At 45.3% G+C, this 15,000-nt stretch overlaps 1 protein-coding gene across 13 annotated transcripts in view; it reads right to left on the bottom strand.

Moving 5' to 3' along the window:
• Positions 1 to 15,000, bottom strand: part of LOC123503478 (hormone receptor 4-like) — a 205,992-nt gene that overhangs the window by 51,327 nt on the left and 139,665 nt on the right. The gene's annotated exons all lie outside the window — the stretch shown is intronic.

Genomic DNA, 15,000 nt, shown 5'->3' on the forward strand with positions numbered 1-15,000 from the left:
TCTTTCACTGCGATTCCTTTCTCATGATTACATTTCCGTTTGGCAGTGAAGATTCCGGGAGAAAGCCTTTAATTTTCACGACAGTTCCTTTCTCATAACTACAAACCTCAGACCATCACAACAATTCCTTCCCCTCCGTAAATCCTCGCACGTCTGGGACACAAGCCCTCGCCCGCACCTGTGAGAGCCACGCATAGGTAGCTAAGTACGTAACCTCTTCGCCAATTCCCGCACCTCACTTCACCTCACCTAACGTGGGGTACACACTGCCGCCATATACGCCATTGTCAGCAATCTACGCACCGAAAACTTGCCGAGTGAAAAATAAAAAGCCAACATGCATGTCTAAAGCTTAACAAAAACTGGGAGCGAAGGCGAGACTCAAACACGAGCCTCAAAATGCAACGGGCCGTGACGATAAGGAGTTGAGTTCTTCCTTGGCACTGCGCCTGCTATACCCTGGACTCTGGCGTGCTTGGGGGCGGTGTGAAGGTGTATCAGTGACATCTCAAGGATAGCCTACCCTGGGAGTGACCTGCGGGTGTTGCGGGACAGCGGGGGGGATTCAGGTTGAGAGGAGCAAGGTTGTGGAGGAAAGGGTGGAAGATACTAGTGGGGACGAGACCCGCACCTTATTGTGTTCTATACCCAGAAAGCTTCCCTCGACCTTCAGCTTCAGGGAAACCGAAGCCACGCGGATATACAGGTGATAATAGTGGGAAAATTGTGTGTGTGTGTGTGTGTGTGTGTGTGTGTGTGTGTGTGTGTGTGTGTGTGTGTGTGTGTGTGTGTGTGTGTGTGTGTGTGTGTGTGTGTGTGTGTGTGTGTGTGTGTGTGTGTAATGTAACACCAGCACTTGATATTCTACCATATCATTCAACTTTCCATTCTCCCTTTTGTGCCGAGAGAGAGAGAGAGAGAGAGAGAGAGAGAGAGAGAGAGAGAGAGAGAGAGAGAGAGAGAGAGAGAGAGAGAGAGAGAGAGAGTATAAGACGATAGACTTTACAAACACAAAGGCTTATCGTCATTAGTCTCTCATTGCTACAACTCTCCTCATGACTTACTTTTCTCCTCTCATACACTAAACATTACACTCACACAAAGACTCAATACAGCAAATGGAACTGAAGAGGCCAAACACACAGTTCCATATACATTTACTCCACATCTATTACTTACATTTTTTTTTATTCAAACGTGCTTGCTTCAATCTGATAGGGCGGAGTTATGATCCTGAAGCTTATACAAGTTTACCGTTGGTAGGAGAGTGAAAATTTCAAAGCAGGTGCTCTTACATAATACTAAGTAGTCTCTGTAGGAGCAACACGAGCCAGGATACCGTGTTACTGTCTCTTTGAAGTCTCCACCAACGAGTCACTACCTGGGCACTCCATCCTCCTGTATATCTTAATTTTAAACTACTTTGCCATCACTAACAGCCCAGCAAAGGGTAGATATGCTGCTGTTTGTTCTCCCTTTGTGTTAATTTGTGTTTCTAAGGTCTTCGTCTTCACAAGCACTCCATCACTTAGCGTTACCAGTTCCGGTTGGGTACGAACACGCACTTCGCCCTTCTCCCCCCTTCACTGCCTCTACCACCACCACTACCATCACTACTATAAGCATCTCCACCCCGTACTGTGCCTTCCTCAGTGCCTCCATCTCTCCTTCTCTCATCCTGCCTTGCTTCACAGTACTACTTTTATATATTCTTGCTCTCTTCCCTTATCCCAACTGTGGTCATTGTCATTGGGTACCACACTTCTACTACTACTACTACTACTGCTGCTACTACTACTACTACTACTACTACTACTACTACTACTACTACCTGACCACTCATACTTTTATACTTCCCCTCCCATCCTCCCACCCCTGCCACACACACACACACACACACACACACACACACACACTTTCCTCCTCTACACTCTCACTCCGCCACGCTCCACGCACTCCTTCCCTCGCCTCAGCTTAAGATAGAAAGTGTTCACATTACATACTTTCCGTTTGGACGTGTTCGATTGTTGCCTGTCACGCTGGCTGGCGAAGGTAGCCGAGCAAGTGAGCAACATAAAGCACTCACTCATAATGTGCTAAGTATTTGTCGTATAGTTTTATGGTTCCTGCTCTATTGAGAAACACGATTTTTCAGAAGACTGTCAGTAGATTAGAGAACTTGAAACTAAAGGTAACCAAACACAATGGTAGTGAGTGTAGTTTACTGTATTTCGGTATTTTCTTCAGTTTGTTGAGTCTATTTAGTTTTGTGATGAGTATGTCAGTAGATCAGAAAGCTTAAAGTGGAGGAAAACATAGAACGCAATGGAAGTAAGAACAGGTTATCTACTAGACCCCTTATTTGTGAAAGTGTGGAAGATCAGATACCAAAACTTGTATATCGTTTGTTACCTTCACAACCTACATAAGCCAATTTTCAACTTTACGGATAATAGATGAAAGAACTCGTCCTTGTTTTAATTCTCATTTTAAAAAGCCGAAAGAGGTGAGATGACTTTTATGTTGACAATTCAAAGGCAACCAATTATAAAAAAAACTATCCCTCTCTTTAGTCTTTATCTTAAGAAACTCCCCCCAAAAAAGCAGATACACAAGAAAGCATTGAAAGCAACAAGAATAGAAGAGAAAGCCATTCCCCAAATAAACAAATCCCACAAAAATCCTAGAAAAATTACCTGGATAGTTTATTTATGAGTGACGAAACAGTGAGAGATTCCTAACATATCCTCCCACGCGTCACTCTAAAAAACAAACTAACGATAGAAAAAATAAATAAAAAAAAAAACAAGATCCATTACCATTCGAAATAGAAACGCAAATTAATCCTTTCAGTACTGGAACGCATTTTTACTATGAGTTTTGGGCATAATTAGACGATTTTATTTACATTAAGAAGGGTCTATATAGAAGCTCAGATTAATAGCCAGAGTCTTTACTATTCTATTAAGCTGTATTAAATCACCAAGTACTAAGCAGAATGAATATAAAAAGGTGTTATAGTACTGAAGAAAGATCACTACGACCATCCACGAATACTGACTGACTTTATGTATGAGCAAGATTACTAAGAATAAGTGGCAGCCATCTTTAAAGCCATCAGCCGCTAGGGTAAGAAACACAGGAGGAGGAAACACAGGGACACATACGAGTGGAATTAATTGGTAGCAGTAAATGAGTGATGAAAAAAAGAAGAAATAGGAAGTGAACGAGGAAAAAAAAATAGCAGGAAGAGGTAGAATGATTGTCGAGAGAGAGAGAGAGAGAGAGAGAGAGAGAGAGAGAGAGAGAGAGAGAGAGAGAGAGAGAGAGAGAGAGAGAGAGAGAGAGAGAGAGAGAGAGAGAGAGGCCACAAGCAGGTCATGGGTGAGTGGGCTTGTGAATGGTTAGGTCGAGGACGCTCATGGCTGGTGGTGGTGGTGGTGGTGGTGGTGGTGGTGGTGGTGGTGGTGGTGGTAGTGGAGGAAAGAGAAGGGAAACAAAACGTACAAGAAAAGAAATAAAAAAGAGGAAAAAAATCAAGAGAATGAAACAAAAACCTGTGTGAACATTCTAAACGGGGAAAAGTAACACACACACACACACACACACACACACACACACACACACACACACACACACACACACACACGTTGATGAGTGCAAAAATTGAAGCTGGAGGTAAAAATAATATATAATGATAACAGCAATTCGTATCATGTGTGTGTGTGTGTGTGTGTGTGTGTGTGTGTGTGTGTGTGTGTGTGTGTGGTCGGTCACTCACCTATGTGCACCACCACTTTCACTTGTTACCCCCCCCAACCCTCCTCCACCACTCTTCTACCCCCACCACCACCACCACCACCACATCCACTATCATCACTACCCCTTCCCCTTCCTCTTTCTCCTCCTCCTCCTCCTTCTCCTCCTCCTCCTCCACCTTCTACTCTTCTTTCACCTCCACCTCCACCTCCACTCCGTTTCTTCTTCTTCCTCCTCCTCCTCCTCCTCCTCCTTTTCCTCTTCCTCTTCCTCTTCTTCCTCCTCCTCCTCCTCCACGTTCATATACTTCTACTACTACTACTACTACTACTACTACTACTACTACTACTACTACTACCTACTACTGCTATTACAATCCTTTCTTCTCCTTACACACACACACACACACACACACACACACACACACACACACACACACACACACCGTAGAAAGTTGAACCAGCGACTGTATAATGGCAGTGCGACTTTCTCCTTACACTGAGTTTTGCACCATCGCCAAGTGTAGCTCTCTCTCTCTCTCTCTCTCTCTCTCTCTCTCTCTCTTTCTTATAAGGTAGATTAACGATTAATAACAATAATAATAATAATAATAATAATGACAAAGGAAACAAACAGAGATAGATAGATAGATAGATAGATGAGAGAGAGAGAGAGAGAGAGAGAGAGAGAGAGAGAGAGAGAGAGAGAGAGAGAGAGAGAGAGAGAGAGAGAGAGAGAGAGAGAGAGGTGAGGGCAGGACGGGACCAACCTCCGCCAACATAATAAAACACACACACACACACACACACATACAAACCGTGACGGCGGAAAGCAACTCGATTTACAGTTAACCAAGGTCTGAGAGAGAGAGAGAGAGAGAGAGAGAGAGAGAGAGAGAGAGAGAGAGAGAGAGAGAGAGAGAGAGAGAGAGAGAGAGAGAGAGAGAGAGAGAGAGAGAGAGAGAGAGAGAGAGAGAGAGAGAGAGAGTTAGTGGTGAGTGGAGGCAAGTTATAGGTAAAGAAATATGGGTGCCTTTAACACACACACACACACACACACACACACACACACACACACACACACACACACACACACCTACATGTCTAACCAGTATGGGGCACGTGGTTTAAACTGAGGGAAGGAGGAGGAGGAGGAGGGGAAGAAAGAGAGGGACGTGAAGGAGATGATAGAGCATGGAGGAGGAGGAGGAGGAGGAGGAGGAGGAGGAGGAGGAGGAGGAGGAGAGGAGGAGGAGGAGGAGGAGGAGGAGGAGGAGGAGGAGGAGGAGGAGGAGGAGGAGGAGGAGGAGGAAGAGGAGGAGGAGGAGACTCAAACAAAGGCCTGCTGAGAGAGAGAGAGAGAGAGAGAGAGAGAGAGAGAGAGAGAGAGAGAGAGAGAGAGAGAGAGAGAGAGAGAGAGAGAGAGAGAGAGAGAGAGAGAGAGAGAGAGAGAGGAACCCTTGAATCTCGCCTGACAGCGATATGGACAACGAGAGATCTAGAAGGGCAACTTTCACGAGGAGTAAGAAGAGGAAGAGGGTAGGGAGGAGAGGAGTGGAGGCTGTGAGAGCGAGGGGAAGAGGAGGGGAGACAGTGGTGGCCTTGAGTTAGATGGTATCAGGTAGCAAAGAACAGGTGATAGTGGTAGCGATAGGGAGGAGGAGAATAATACAGTGAAGATGGGATGGTGAGGTACTGTGGGGGTCACGGTGATAGTGTAGAGATAGGATGAAAAGAAGGGATAGTGAAAAAATATGCTGAGATGTATGATGATAGTAGTTAGTGTGAGGCGAACAGGAAAGTAAGTGTCCAAATTATAGGAAAATTGTATAGCGAGAAAGATAAAAGAAATTGGATCTCAGTGATAGCGAGGTGAAAGGAAATAAAATGTGCAAGCTTGATAAATTTAGACTGAAAAATAGGACATAGAAAGGAACTGGTTCTTTCAGAGAGTGGTATATGAATGGAATAAACTCAATAATCAGAGATATTTAATAGAGTTGAAAAAAAGATAAGCTAGATAAAGTGAAGATACGTAGGCAGACCTGATAGGTTTATACAGCTTCCCTTGGTTTCGTTATCTTATGTTTAGTTCCCCAGGTGATATCATCGAGACAGGTTCGTCTTCCCGCGGACAGGTGAGGGCAGCGAGCATTCAATCTTTATTTTTCCAAGGTCCAGAGAAGATACCAAGCCCCCTGCTGCTCCTGCTGGCTTGATCTGGTGATGACGCAACTCTCCCCACACCACACAGTCTTACTCACGCCCCAACGATGCTAGCCGGCGACACAAACAGACAGACATCAGACAGACACACATATGAACCCTACACGCAGACAGATACACACGCTACCACTACCACTACTACTAAGGAAACCAAACCACACATACTCTCTTACTCACGCCCCAACGATGCTAGCCGGCGACACAGACAGATGACATGCAAATACACATATACGTACTAAACCCACACACACACACACACACACACTACCATTACTACTACTACTACTTCTACTACTAAGGAAACCAAACCACACACACTCTCCCATCAAAACCTAGTAAAACACACAAAATATAAACAATAATAAAAAGAGCAGAAAACTAAAGAAACAAAAAAAGGAAGAGAAAGAGGAACCAGTACAAGGGAGGTGAGGATAGAGGACAGGAGGACCTAATGGGAGGGACGGAGAGGTGGAGGGAGAGAAGGGAGGGGAGGAAGGAGGGGAGGAAGAAGAGAATTACGTAGCAGGCGTAAATCTAGGACACGAGGATGCAGAGAGAGAGAGAGAGAGAGAGAGAGAGAGAGAGAGAGAGAGAGAGAGAGAGAGAGAGAGAGAGAGAGAGAGAGAGATTACATTTTTTAAGGAAGAAGATGGAAGAGAAGGACAAAAGGACGAACGTAAGGAGGAGGAGGAGGAGAAGGAGAAGGAGAAGGAGAAGGAGGAGGAGGAGGAGGAGGAGGAGGAGGAGGAGGAGGAGGAGGAGGAGGAGGAGGAGGAGGAGGAGGAGGAGGATCGGGGTAAGCGGTGAGCTAATGGGGTCAGCAACGCTTCCCCTACTTCTCTCTCTCTCTCTCTCTCTCTCTCTCTCTCTCTCTCTCTCTGGAAGCAAGACAGAGTGAGAGGGATAGCTAGAAGGAAGGAGAGGGGGGGATGGAGGGAAGGAGGGAGAGAGGGTTGGATGGAGGGAGAGAAAGAGGGAGAGAGGGAGGTAGGTAGGTAGGTATAAGTTACGTTGAATTAGGGTAGTGAGACTTAGCAATACTCTCTCTCTCTCTCTCTCTCTCTCTCTCTCTCTCTCTCTCTCTCTCTCTCTCTCTCTCTAATAGTAATTTTCAGTCTTAACTCTTTCACTTTCTTTTTTTTGTCTTTTCTTTCGTTTTTCTCTCTGGTTACAATCCCTTCACTTCACTGCACACACCTTCCCGTTCCCAAGTGACCCGAGACTCGTGACCCGTGACTCTTAACAAGCCAGGTCACACACTTAAGAGGAGCAGGGGTCACTTCCGTCACTCTCCACTTTCTCCCCCTCACACGCACACAGACGGACACATAAACAGACACACAGAAATCGAGAAAGTACTGTTGGTTCTTCCTACTCCTGCCAACACAATTCGTGAGTCAGAAAATCAGCAAACTAAACTACTTCTTGTTTTGTTCGCCGAGAAGGTGAGGCGAGAGAAAGTTGTAGCTTGAAATAGGAGAATGGGTAGGTGTGAAGAATACGTGAAGAAAGCGAGTAACGAGGAGAGTGGAGGAGAATATCAGTTAGGGAAAAGGAAAAAAGTAAAGTGATGGAGAAGAAAAAGGAAAGAAGATAATGGAATGGAAAATTGCGGAGAGGTTGAGAGGAAGGGGTGATAGTAATGATAAAAAAAATAAAAGAGACAGAGAAAGAAGGATGAAATAAAAGAGGAGAGAGAGAGAGAGAGAGAGAGAGAGAGAGAGAGAGAGAGAGAGAGAGAGAGAGAGGAGACGAATGAAGAACAGGAGAAGGATGGAAAAGGAAAGAGAAGTAAACGGATAAACAGGAAAAGAATAAAGAACACGCAAAGAAGAGAAGAGAGAAAAATAAACGTGTGAAGATAAAAAGAAGAAAAAAAAGAAAAAAAAAAAGAGATTGAGAGATGGAAAGAGAACACAATACAATGGAAGAACGAACACACACACACACACACACACACACACACACACACACACACACACACACACACACACACACACACACACACAGACTGCAGGTTATTTTGCGATATGGAAGGTAAAGAAGGAAAAAAATGGAGGAAGAATACTAACCACCACCACCACCACTACCACGACCACCAACACCACTACAACCACTACCACCACCACCACCACCACCACCACCACTGCTAACAACAACTATTACTCGAGAGAGAGAGAGAGAGAGAGAGAGAGAGAGAGAGAGAGAGAGAGAGAGAGAGAGAGAGAGAGAGAGAGAGTGTCACGAGGCTTTACATGGAGGTTTATCCCCACGTGGCAAGAAAGCAATTTATGTATTTATTTATGTAAGATTTTTTCGCATTACTACTTACTTTTATCTCTTGGTAGTCGAAAAAGTCACGCGCCGAACACATGCCCTACCCCCACGAGAGAGAGAGAGAGAGAGAGAGAGAGAGAGAGAGAGAGAGAGAGAGAGAGAGAGAGAGAGAGAGAGAGAGAGAGAGAGAGAGAGAGAGAGAGAGTATTTATGACTGTGCTTTGTATGACATGAGTTCAGTTTCTATCAATTAATCAGTCTAACTCTCTACCTATCTGTTTATATATCTACCATTGTACTTATCTATCTGTCAACTATCTATTCATCTATCTATAACTAAACATTTATTTCTCTTACAACTCAACATCTCAAAAGAAACTCATAAAAAAAACATTAAAACAAAAACATTCGCATATCTCTTCTTTTTGTGGTTCTCCTGTGCGGTATCCTGAATGTTGTGACGTGCGCCGAATACCACACCCTCCCCGGGCCATATGACGCAACAGACTGCGAGGAGGGAGAGGGACGGGGAGACTCGTGGAGGTGATAGTGGGGTGTTGCTGTGTTTTTGTTTTTGCAGGAGGGCAGGAAAGACACGTGTAAGGATGATGAGTGTTTGTAAGTAAGAGTTAATGCGTGTGAGTACGTGGTAAGTGTGTGTGAGAGACAGAGAGAGTGGAAAAGGCATGATTTTTTTGCGTGGTTTTTGTGTGTAGTGGTATAATAAAAGTAATGACGGTGGTGGTGGTAGTAGTGGTAGTAGCAGCAGTAGAAGTCGTAGTAGTAGGAGGAGGAGGAGGAGGAGGAGGAGGAGGAGGAGGAACAGTAGCAGAAGTAGTAGTAGTCTGAAGCGAAGAAAGAGGAGGCCAGGGTCAAGACTAGCGGCCATACACACAACACAACAAGCAAATCCTTTTCCGCATTCCAGTTTTTCTTTTTTCTTTTCCGTTATGATAAAAAAAAATCACAAGACAAAAAGTGTGTAAGCATAATCGAGGCCAGTGAGAGAGAGAGAGAGAGAGAGAGAGAGAGAGAGAGAGAGAGAGAGAGAGAGAGAGAGAGAGAGAGAGAGAGAGAGAGAGAGAGTTTTCTTATTAATACACATGTGCTCAACAAGGAAAAAAGTAACAAGAAAGATAATCACCTTTTTCTTATTTTCTCACCCCTTGTAGTTTACCGGCGATATTAAAAGAAACTAATAAACTACAGCCTTATTTGCAGCGCTCTGTAGATTATCGAAGCACCATTGACCTTAGAGAGACGTAAACATTTCAAACTTTTTGCTCTCTCGTAAGGACTGCTAATGTTTCAAGGCCACACATATTGAACGGCGGGTTATCATAATATTTTTCTTCTTTCTTGCTAAGTTTTATCTCTAATTACGTTACTAAAAGGAAAACTTGTTGGCATGTATTTTGAAACTGGTTCCTCATCATGACTGTTTACCAAGGCCACGAAGATTAGTAAGGAATTTGTGTTTGTGTGCTTGGATGTCTGTTTGTGTTTCTCCCCAGCAGATGATGTAGAATCCTTATCAAGTATCATAAAGCTTCATATAGACGCTTTACTTGGTCTGTATGCATACGTACGACAACTTACTGCAAAGATACAACAACGGGAAGTAAAAAAAAAATCCCAGAGACAAGAGATAAGGTAACAAAATGAGATATGGTAATAAAAAACAAAAAAACGAGGCAAAATATAAGCTTCTAGACTGCCGAACATCACAAATAAGCACAATATAAACTAGTGATACCCAAAAATGCAAAGGAAAAACTGAAGAAACTGTGAATTAGTATACGAAGACGAAGATGAGGATAAGAAGGAGGAAGAAGACGAGGATGAGGAAGTGAGAAAAGGAGGAGGAGGAGATCATTTCATATGTAGGACACGAGTCACGTTTAAAGATGAAGGAGACGGGAAGTTATGAGTTGTGAGAAGCAGAAATGTAGTGCATAAAAAGAGAAGAAAAGGAAAGAGACGAGGAGAGACATAGAAAGTAAGGAGGAAGCTGTAGGAATGATGCATGGTAGAAAAATAAGGAAGGAAAGAAGAGAGACAGACTGAAGGAGGCCGGAAGGAGGGAAGAAGAGAGTGCTGGAGGGAAGGAGGAAAGAAGGGAGACAAGCAGTACCGGTGAAGGTGCTGTGTCACTCTCTGTTACGGCAATGCACAGCCAAAGAAGAGCAGATTAGAAGCCGAGGGAAGAAAGAAAGTGTAGAGACGTCAAGTGGAACCGAGGCACGTTATTCTCTCTCTCTCTCTCTCTCTCTCTCTCTCTCTCTCTCTCTCTCTCTCTCTCTCTCTCTCTCTCTCTCATCATACATACATACATACATATATATATATATATATATATATATATATATATATATATATATATATATATATATATATATATATATATATATATATATATCACAAAATTAATATGAGGAGGAGGAGGAGGAAGAAGAAGAAGAGGAGAGGGAAGAAGAAGAAAAGCAAGGGAAAAACGATGATTCAGATGCTAACAAACACACACACACACACACACACACACACACAGATCAAGATAACTTTCCTTCTTTCTCCGTGTCCCGCCTCCTCTTCACTCCCTATTCCTTATTCCTTACCCATCTACGCTCCAGCACCCACACCCCTCCTCAGCCCCTCTTCACGGCGGTGGGCGGGAGGTGCATGACGCGAGGCAGCAGCTGGCGTCTGGTGTGGCACAGTGAAAGTGACCAACCACCTAAGTCTCCCTCAAGACATCTCCTATAATTATGATGATGGTTCTCGTGTGCAGCTTGACAGATTGCGCGCGTGTTGCTATTCTGTTATTTTCCTCTCTCTCTCTCTCTCTCTCTCTCTCTCTCTCTCTCTCTCTCTCGTTTCCCCATAATCTAAGCTATTTTTTGTCCGAATTCAAAGATTTTCCTTTTACTACGTCCATAAAATAAAAACAAGTAAAGAAAAGATGATGAAAGTGATATAAGTCGTCATTAAAAGATAAAAGATAAAAGAAAATGATATGGCTTTCCTTTCTTTCCTTTTATTTTTTCTCTAATTCCTTCTTTCCACACTCACTTAGGTGTTCACAAGTTTAAAATAGAAACCTGTTTTTTGTCTCTTTTTATAATTTTTCCATATTTATTGCTTTCTATTTCCTTTTTTTTCTTCTCATTGTGTGTGGGCATTATATAATTTTCTAAACACACACACACACACACACACACACACACACACACACACACACACACACACACACACACACACAAACACAAACACAGTCACGACGGGGAAGGAGACAGGTGGGTATTGGAGACGGGCAGAACACGTGTTGGTTTAAGACTCCCGGAATTGACCCTAAGGTCCATGCTACGTGTGTTACCGCTGGCCAGGCGCCGAGAGGTGAAAGGTGAACGGCGAGGTGAACCAGGTAATTACAATGTGTCAGTTATTTCATTTATTATCGACGCCATCTAACTCCTCCTCCTCCTCCTCCTCCTCCTCCTCCTCCTCCTCCTCCTCCTCCTCCTACTACTGCCACTTTTGCCCCTGGATATTCCTGTTCCTGTTCCTGTTTCTCCTTCTCCTCCTCTTCTTCTTCCTTCTCCTCCTTCTCCTCTTCCTCCTCGTCGTCGTCGTCGTCGTTATAATCCTCCTAATTTAACTTCTCTTCCTACTCCTACTCCTCCTTTCCTCCTTCTTCATCTCCTCCTCCTCTTCTTCCTCGTCATCCCCCTTCAACAGATCACCTCGAGGAGCAAGCAGGCAGTAGTGGCCAGTCGTAAGTCGCTAAGTCATAGGTAAAGGTAAGGAAGCGACAGGCGATAGTTCAGTCCAAGGTGTTGTGACTGTAAGCAAACAGTTTCTCAGTCGTAAAGCTAAGGCAGGTTTGTTCAAGGCCTCTGTCTCTGCTCACTTTCTAAGCACTGTTGTCTACACTTCTATACGTCAACTTAGCTCTGATGATGACGTGGTGAGTGAATGAATGAAAGAAAAGGATGAAAGGGCGGAAAGTAGTGACAATACCTCTGTTTATTTTCTACCTGTCTACACGTTGCCTTTATTTTCAGTGTGATGAGTTGAGGGAATGGAAGAAGGAAGGGAAGATGAGGAACAAGGAAAAAAAAGTAAGGAGTAACAAGGTAATATAAGAACTTAGTGGCACAATATCCCTCTCTCATGCTACAGTGACCAGGGCGGCTATCACAATACCTTAACGCTGCTCTGAGCTCTTGCCGCAAAAAAAGAGAAAAAGGAAAAAAAAACATGAAAGTGGGGAAAAAACTAGCTTAGGGAAAGGGGCCACACGTCTATTTATTACCCCGAGCATGCTGCATAGCTTCACGAGTCACCCCTGCTGCAGAAGACAAAACTACATCCCAGCTTCACCCTTCCTGTCACTACTCGCACCGCCACAGAAATACCTGCCGAGGGTTCACTAATGCACAGGGGACGCAAAAAAAATTAGGGATCTTATGCTCAGATGTATCCATATAGCCCTTCTGGGTCAAGATGGTAAGGGTCAGGTGGGCCTTGGGGTGTGGGTAGCTTGGCATGGGTTGTCTGAAGGTTATATGAACGCTAATCAGCCTACACTGAGAGGCTATATCGTGCTGGGAACCATCCGTCATCCCTCCTTGTACCTCATCCAACCCTACATCCCGTGCCTCCCCTCTCCCTGTCCACCAGCCAGCCGCCCCGCACGCTGGCTCAAGGTGGCCGGCGCTGGGTGGCTCTTCACGCTTGCGCAAGTGTCTGTAGTGTCTAAACCGTGGCCCATCCTCGCGTCTTTCCCCTGTAATCACATAGCATTATCGAGATGTGCCGCGGCGTGCTGGAGAGAAAGTAAGGCAGCACGCGTGACGGGACCTGTGTGTGTGTGTGTGTGTGTGTGTGTGTGTGTGTGTGTGTGTGTGTGTGAACCTTTGCTGCTAGGTGAGGGCGTGGGTGGCGGAACAAGCAAGTGAGAAACGAGTGAGTGAGTGAGCCAAAGAGCGCATGAGCAACCGACCTGACAGTGAACGTGAACGTGGCAGAGTTAGCGCAGTGAGAGGCACCGACGAGGGAGCAATGACCCCGCCGCCGCAGCCTTTCACTTGACACGGAGGGCCGCTGCTGCCGCCACCACCACCACCACCACGTTGCTCCACCTGTTGCTGCCACTGTTGTCGCCTGCCAACACGCCACCAGCTCACACCCCCAAAAGTGAGCTGACTATTGCATGCTTCTCTCAGGGACACGAAGAATGATTTGTCTACTGGACAGAATAAGAAAGATAGATAGATAGATAGATAGATAGATAGAGAGAGAGAGAGAGAGAGAGAGAGAGAGAGAGAGAGAGAGAGAGAGAGAGAGAGAGAGAGAGAGAGAGAGAGAGAGAGAGAGAGAGAGAGAGGTCAGGGTATGAGGCAACAGAGGCCATGGCACTGTACCTCGCCTGTCCAGGGTCGGTGTCACTCAGTCATTGACCCTGCGGCCCGTCCTCCTACCCTCCAGGTCTCCCTTTCACTCGCTCTTGCTCCCCGCACCTCCCCCACACCGCCAGCCCCGTCACCTCCCCAGCACGCGACCCTCTCCCTGCCTGCGCCACCATTCAAATTTACAGAAGCACTGCATATTTCTCAGCCCACCAGATTCAACAAGTGTAAGAAAGAACTCAACTTCCTGCTAACTGTAATATCATAAAAAATACAAGAAAAACAGCTTGATTTTCCTGCTGCTCCATGCGTTACTTGTCCCCTTGAAAGCCTCTTAGTGCGTTAGGGAGAGAAGACGCAGATCGCCTCATAGGAACCCCCAAGACTGCGGTATGGGGTGAGAGGAGGAGAGGAGGTGAGGTTGACGTGCGCACCTCGCCTCTCAGCCCAGCCAAGCCCGGCACGCCTCACCAAGAGTAACTCCCTTGGCCTCGATCTTCAGTGAGGCTCCCTTTCCTCAGCCGTGCCCAGGGTAAAAGTAGCAGGGGCAGGAGTCAGGGTCTCTCTCTCTCTCTCTCTCTCTCTCTCTCTCTCTCTCTCATTTACCATCCTATGACTCTTATTTTAGATTGGAAAGTGTAGTTTATCACAAACAGTCAATAGGTCTGCTCTCTCTGTCTCTCTCTGTCTGTCTGTCTGTCTCTCTCTCTCTCTCTCTCTCTCTCTCTCTCTCTCTCTCTCTCTCTCGTAAGAAATAGGTTGACCGAGACCTTCTTGGGGCCTCAGCCTGCCCGACCCTGCTACAGCCTGCCGCGCGCATGTGTGTGTGTGTGTGTGTGTGTGTGTGGGAGGCCTTGGACGCCTGTCTCTGAGGGTCGTTTTTACTTCATGTCCCAAGACTAACAAAGGTCACTCATTCGATCTGCTAATGTGTTCCTTTGTGCGCGCGGCCGGTGCGGACAGGAGGGTGGGCAGGCGGGCAGTCTTGGTGTGAGGGGGCGTGTGACCGTGTTCTGAAAAGCTGCGTTGTCTAGTCTTTACTGTTAATTCGCTGGACAAGTTCTATTGAAGGTTACTGTAGATGTTCGGGTTTCCAAGGCTGTTTTCGTGATTCTAGTTGACGAGGATTCTACACCATTGATGACGGAGAGACACCCGTGAGAATCAAGTTAATTAAAGTTACTTGGGTTTTGAAGGCTGTTTTCATGATTCTAGTGATAGATTAGCCAGGATTATAACACCACTGAAAAAAAAGGATTGTGATATTTCTATTCATTACCTTTCGATTAGTTTTAGCAGATTTAAATAAATGCACTACACGTTTTGAAGCT

Source organism: Portunus trituberculatus, chromosome 14 (assembly GCF_017591435.1).
Source record: "Portunus trituberculatus isolate SZX2019 chromosome 14, ASM1759143v1, whole genome shotgun sequence".
NCBI classification, from domain to species: Eukaryota; Metazoa; Arthropoda; class Malacostraca; order Decapoda; family Portunidae; genus Portunus; species Portunus trituberculatus.